The 6,959-nt window shown below is 39.5% G+C and overlaps 1 pseudogene; it reads left to right on the top strand.

Annotated features, from left to right (window-relative positions):
* The first annotated feature begins 2,526 nt into the window (after window positions 1–2,526).
* LOC119571478 lies at window positions 2,527–4,206 on the top strand (annotated as a pseudogene).
* The last annotated feature ends 2,753 nt before the right edge of the window (window positions 4,207–6,959 follow it).

The raw sequence follows: 6,959 nt of genomic DNA on the forward strand, positions 1-6,959 counted from the left end.
ACTCACAGGTCACCCCCCTGCATCCAGATACTTGTGAATGCCGGGAGCAACTTTTGCCCGAGAATCGGGCCCCATCCCGCAATCGTGCTGCTATAACACAAACCCGAGCCTCATGCACGATCGAGTGCGGTTGTACCCCCAAGTCAAAACAAGTTCGGAAAGACAGCACTGCACTTTTCTTTCTTGGGTGGTCTGGTTCAGCCCAAAGGGCCTTGTGCTGAATAAATTTGGGACCATGAGAAGGATGGGCAGGGTTTTTTCAGCCTTGACATACTAAATATAAGTCATCATGAAGTTGAATGGGGGTTCCTTAAAAAACCCCTTCCCCTGAGGTTATCACTTCCCCTGGCCATACCCAAAACACCTCTAAAGCTCCTCTTTTGGCTTACCTGAGATGGACCTGTCAAACTCTTCATCCTCTTTCTCCCTCTACACAGATTGCGCCACATTTTCCCATCCCAGGTGCAAAAAACATAGTGTTATTTCAAATGAGGGGCAAAAACCCGATAATAAAAGGTCACAACACAAATAACACGCCTCAGAAGAAAAGTCAAAAAAACAGATGAAACCCCCGCTGATAAAATTTCAGTCCCTCAAAAAAGCAGTCACCACATTAAGCCCAAAATTTCCCCCGACACTCGCACATTTTGAGTCGTATTGCACTTAAATTTCCATGATGACACTTACATGTGTTTATTTTCCCTTTTTTCATTAAATATCCTTTTTTATGTAGCTAACCCTTTTCTCAATGCATTAATCTTTTTTCCAACCAAAAATTTGCGAAAATTTAAAAAGAACTTTCGAAAGCATCCTCGATATATCAGAAGAAGGGGTAGTCATCGCTCTCAACTTCCCCATCCGATGGGGCACACCAAAATAAAAAATGGACTAAACCTTTCCGGGGTGTTACCTAAGGGGAAACTCGCACGGGGGAGGTGCTCTTGGACTTCCAAGGGCTATCCGGGTTTTTCCCCATTCCGAGAGACACAGCTGATCTCGCACGACAGGCGGAAATAATGTATTTTGAATATTAGAACAGGTTTTAAAGGTTTTCAAGGTATGGAATAAACTTCGTACAACACAAAGACCAGGTAAATACACAAGATATTTGAATTATTTCAAATTTTAATGCCTTTGGTCATTCACTTTTTTCCCCAAAAATTTTAAGGGTCCATGTAAAATTTCTCTGCCCGGTTTTTTTTATTTGTTTTTTTGCCCAAAGTGAATCATATCACTGAAATACCCCCCCCCCCCCTGAAAAAATAATGTTACAAGGTTCCAGAGGCCCAAAAATCCCCAAATTCACTAAAACCCCCAAACCCCGAAAGGATGAAATGGAACTCAGACCAAACCCCCGGTATCCATCACTTTTTTTTTTTTTTTTTTAACCCCCTGCTTTTAACCCAATTTTCCCCGGGTTTATATTTTGTCCCCTGTATTTTTGTGAATCTTGTTCTACAAAACTCCACATGCGCTCACCACAAGGATCTATCGTAGGTCCTAGTGACCGTCCGATTTCTCCATTCTTTAATTGGCGGAAAATTTTTTTTTTTAATATAGTTGTATCGATTCTGTCCCTTTTTGTTATTTTTTTATGATTATTAAATTGTTATCTAAATCTCGGGATCATTTAAAACAATGAAATATTGCAAAAACCCTTTCCAAAGGCAAATAAAGGGTAAAAAGTGAGATAAGTAGGGCAAAAATTGACTCCCTTTAGACTAAGCACTTTAGAACCACCATGTTAAATGCAAAAAATAAACTTTCATTACAGTGGGCATGGCTGTATTTTTGCTATTGCCAAATTGGTAATACGTGTACTTACTATTTTGAATTATTTCTAAATTATTCTTCAATCGATTTTTTTATTGAAATTTGCAACACCACACTGTTTATCAAGGACTATAGAGCCTAGTGATTTCCAGGTTTTCATTTTTCCTTTATCAGGGAACAAAATATAAGTTGTTTTTATTTCTTACTTTGCTTGCTGGCTTATAAACTAATATTTTTTTTTTTTTTCTTTTTTTCTTTCTTTTTCTTTTTCTTTATCTTCCTGACTGTTTTTTAAAAAAGTTATAAACTTGCATATACTTTTTTAAGGTTATCTATGGGTTTTTTTTACTTTACTAATTTTAAAACCATATTTTTAAATTTTGTTCCACCCCCATTCTGTAGCATTAAATAGTAAGAACTATCTTTTCCTATTTGCAATTTTTCGAATCCTGTTCGTAAAATTAAACTCTCCTTTTCCAAATTTCTGCTAAAGTCTACTCTATATGAAACATAATCAGAGCTGGACGTTCAAGACATGACAAAGTCTTTGTAATATTTATCATCATACTTTAGCATGCATTTGTTATCTAAATTATATTCCCCCTTTTTTAATAAATAGATCCTTGGGTGAGAGAGAGAATATGAAAAAAGAAAAAACACAAAAATAGACGAGAAAAAACGGCGACAAGAGAGTGAACCTGCCCCGCATCTGACAGGCTCACATGAAAACCCCGTGATTTTTTTTTCGCAGAAATGGAGGACCCTGAGGACGGTATGAGGGGCTTTGACAGTGATCGGTTCGGGATGATGCTTGAAAGTTTCCGAACTGTTGTCCAAGGTCTCCTTCGAGCCTTGGGTAGTCTGTCACCACGCTCTGTCCCCCTTTCAGTCACATCCAACCGCCCAAGATAGTGGTCCCTCACGCTGCTGGGGGGCCTCTCACCTCCATGGGTGGGGGCCTACCTCCTGCGCAGGCTTGGGGCTCCCCTTGTCACAATCGAGTAAAGTTTTCATCACTAGGGGGAAAAAACTTCTAAAAAAAAGGATTTCTGTCGAAGATCACCATAAAGAACTTCTTGCTTACATTCAGCCCCATAATGATTTGATTACAAAATTCTCCAATTACACTCTAGTATTGAAATGATGGAAATTTAACCCCCCGGCTTATAAGACAGGCTGGCTTGGGGGAACTGCGCCCCCGCCTCGTGAACACCTTCTCCACCAGGGATAACCGCTTTCTGGACACTCTAAGGGGGCCCAAAGCCATGGGACCAAGGGAAAATTCTTGGGTGTGAAGACGCCACGTTTTTATGTGCACACTGCCCATTTAATTGCACCCCCAAGTGTTTTTTCTGCAACAGGGAGGGGCTCAGAGCTTCCTGTTTAGTGAGGGTGCCACACTCCCTCCACGGGTGCTCCATTAAAACCCCTGGAGTCTTGCAGCTGTCTGGGGTTAAAGCTGGCGAAGCCTTTCATATCTGACTCTCGGGTATTCTGCCAAGGGGCATCATGCCCAACTACTTACGAAGGAAATAGAAGAGGTTGTGTTTTTTTTTCCCCACCTGTTTATTTTTTTCTTTATAGAAATCTTGTACGTATGCTTTTATACTGTTGGAGAACCAAATATTTTTGTCATAGTACTATTTCATTTCACAATAATTAAAAATAATTATAAAATGAAGCAATTTTTTTTTATCACACCAGGCTTTTCTGCAAAGGGGGAAGAGGAACTAGATATTTGTATGAAAAACTGAAGTGAAGCGAAAAAAAAGATGTAAAACTTATAATCCAACTAAAAGACGACCTCTTCTCCATCACAAAAATCAGACGCAGCAACAGCTATGAATTCCCCACCTCTCCTCTATTGTCTGTGCATCCTGTCATGCAGCACAGGAGGACTTCTGCAGCTCTGTTATGACTGTAAAGTCCCGCGGGGTACACCAGACACAGTGGTTTTAACCAAAAGTCCACCGGGCTTCACCTGGAGCACCCATGGCATCTCCGGTGTGTGGCTCTCCTCCTGGGTCTTAAAGCCAAACCTCTGCAGCCAGACAAGTACGGCCACGGCCTTGCTTTTGCTGCCTGAAATGCCACACTCAACCTACCGCTCCGCAGCAATGGTTCATGAGGGAAACCAGTGAGCGGGGGTACGTGCCCTTTGAAAACAAAAAAAATGTGGGTATATCTCAAAATGTACCGAAAAAGGAAAATCATCAAGGATAAAACCCAACCCCCCGAAAAAACTGATCCGCAGAAGCAAAATCTTTACTCAAACAGGTGGGCTTGAGTGACATCATAGTCTGCAGTGATTCAGTGTTGACTTTTAGTAGGGGGAGGGGGGGAGTGAGCACAGCATCCAAAAAGGGAAAGTCGATTATTTTCCGATGGGTAGCATTACAAGCAAAAACTTACGAGGGGACCCTGACCTCGTAGGGGGTTCATCCGAGGCACACGCTTATATGCACCGGGTTTGACTTACATTTTTCTTTCAAAAATTCCCCCATGTTGAGGTCAGGGGAGTGGAACAACGAGCGGGAGGTTTTAGACTGTGGACACAGGCTCAAAAATCGGGTCAAAACAGGCACACCAAACTTTCGGGCAAAACCTCATTGAAACTTCTACAGCCTCTTAGAGCTACCTGAATGCCTACCCCGCATGACAACGACGAGCGTTGTTCCCCTGGGGGACAAGGACCCAGGTGGGCTTTTCCCCTGTCCTTCGCTGGGGGGGAGCCATACCCGCTCCACTCGTGGGGGTCGCCTGGTGCCGGTGCCCCCCTTCCCTGGGCCCCAAGGGCGTCTGAGACCAGCGCTACGCCTCCGACATTCAAGGGCCACCTCAGCAAAAAGGCAGATGGGAACTTGGCGAGAGCTTTTCGGACCGAATAGCGGTAAATCACCCCTCTTGCCCGAGGGAAAGCGGGGGTTTTCTGTCCTGCAAGACGCTGCTGTCCCCTTAAGGCCCGGGGGTGGGGTGCCCCGAGACTAAGTCGCTCTACACCGGGGGGATTCCCCCCATGGAAATTCCCATTCCGGCCTTCGCGCTCAAAAACGCCTTTTTCAACGTCTTGGAACGGAAACGAGGGAGGGGCCGAGTGGCAAAAAGAGCAGACCTGCTCAAGTGGATGATCAAAGTGTTTTAGGGAAATGTGCAACGCTGACGTGGGGGTTTTCGCAGAGCGGGAAATGAGGTGCAGCCGCGCGAGGTCCTTGTGCCCAAGAAAGTGTACGCTTACTTCGGAGGCGATTTTGAGAAGCCGAAAGTCGGCGAGGGGGCTCCGGATATCATCGAGATTCTCGAAAAACAACTTCAGAATAATTGATCATCTTAAGAAAGGATGCATTTAGATTCACGTCTATTTGTCTAGCTATTACTTATATATATATAATAATATTTTATATATATATATATTATATAATATAAAATATATTATAATATTAATAAATATTTACAATACAGAAAAAACACACAATCATACTCGTACACTAATATTTATTCAATATTTTAACATATTACATACATATATAATATATATTTATTTTATATATATATATATATATAAATATATTATATAAATAATATATATAATATATATTATATATATAAATAATATATATAATATAGGTAAAATTGTATAAATGATTATATAATATATGTATATATGTATAATATAATGTTAATATATTATATATATTATAATTGTACTTACATACAAATGTACATATATATTTTTACTTGTAGTACATACGCAAACTACACACATTGTAAGATGTACAGATGTATGTAAATTTTAAATACATACATGATAATTTTAGAGTATTTTTGGTTATATTTGGATCATCAGTCTCTCCAAATTATAATCTCCCCAAGTCTCAATAGACTTTCCTTTTAAAACTTTCCAGATAAAGAAAACTACATGCAGAAAATGAAAATGATTTTCAAACCTAATGTTTCCGAAATAAAATAACATTAATAATGATTTAATAAAAACGATAAAATAGTAAAATAACAAAAAACGATGAAATAAAAACATAATAGAAATTTTCAACAAAATAATAATTGAAATGATGATATTATTTTAAATAAATTGCTATAATAAAATAGTATAATGAAAATGAAATAATGAGAAACGTAAAAGGTGATAAGATTAATAATAAAATAATAATTTGATGAAAATACTATATAAAAATAGAAATAATAAAAAAAATGTTGATAAGAAACAATGAAAGTAACAAAAGTAATAATATGAAAAAAAAAATAATGATATGATAATGATATTATAAAATGTTATTCTTATAATTTTTTTATGTTTATATTTATGTTTAATAATGGTATGATAAAAATGATAGTCTAATGAGGAGGGAGAGCAATTTTGTCATGGAATGGAAAGAATTTCCCCCACAGATAGGTCATCGTGAGGGAAATAGTGACCTTGAGCCAGGAGGGAAAAAAAATTCCGTTTGTCTGTCTGTCTCTGTCCTCTCTCTCTCTCTCCTCGTGACCTTGTGACCTGTCCCTAAGGTCGTGATGCCCTTTAAATCGGAACTCACAGCCCGTCAGTTTGTGTATTTATCCGTTGGGGGATAAAGTTCACATAATGAAATTTCAAAAGTGTACAAAGAACAAACTTGTGTAACGTTTTTCTTAAAGGACAGGGATAAAGCATGACCCCGGACCACTGATGGGACGTTGACGACGAAAACCAAACATGGAAACTGAGGGAAGATTGATGCCCCCATGAGGAGGATATGGTGGGGCCCCCGAAAGGATGAAAAAGAAAGAAAGGCAAAATGCTTCTTAGAATTTCCACCCCCCCATTGTCCCCGCACTTTAAAAACGATACAAGCTTCACACACATTTGGGGGAAAAATCACAGGCCCAAAAAAGGACCCTTACAACAAGACACACAAATCAATTGGTTTAAAAGGAAGAAAAAGTATATATGTAGATTTCCAGAACGAACAAATTCTTTCACAAATATGGCCAGGGGGTGAAGTGCTTGAAAAAAACCCAAAGGTTTTTTTTGGGAAGGGGAAAAGTACAAGTCATTTGTTCGAGTGCCAAAGGGAAATCGAAAAAGGAGAAAAAGACTGCATCAAAGAAAAGTACACCATGCGAGACCATGAAAAGGTCAATGAATGTGACCCAGAGAGCTCATAAAATATGGGGGGGAAAAAAAAAAGGGG

Source organism: Penaeus monodon, unplaced genomic scaffold (assembly GCF_015228065.2).
Source record: "Penaeus monodon isolate SGIC_2016 unplaced genomic scaffold, NSTDA_Pmon_1 PmonScaffold_6470, whole genome shotgun sequence".
NCBI classification, from domain to species: Eukaryota; Metazoa; Arthropoda; class Malacostraca; order Decapoda; family Penaeidae; genus Penaeus; species Penaeus monodon.